We start from the raw sequence: 248 nt of genomic DNA, 5'->3' as shown, positions 1-248 counted from the left end.
GGGCCCCTTCCCCTCAAATCGGGGCCCCTAACCCCTACCCCGGGGCCCCTAACCCCTAAACAGGGGCCCCTAACCCCCAAGCAGGGGCCCCTAAGCCCTGCTGTGAAGATTCCGCTGGCGGCTAAGAAGCTGCCGTTGGTACCCAAAAAGGCAGTCCTTCCTCCTCTGAAGAAAGGGGCCCCCGGTAGCTGAACGTTAACTGTATATAAAAAAAAAAAAATATATATATATATATATATATATATATA

Source organism: Eimeria mitis, genomic scaffold, assembly GCF_000499745.2.
Source record: "Eimeria mitis Houghton genomic scaffold, Emh_scaff1284, whole genome shotgun sequence".
NCBI classification, from domain to species: domain Eukaryota; phylum Apicomplexa; class Conoidasida; order Eucoccidiorida; family Eimeriidae; genus Eimeria; species Eimeria mitis.
This window is presented reverse-complemented; position numbering follows the sequence as displayed.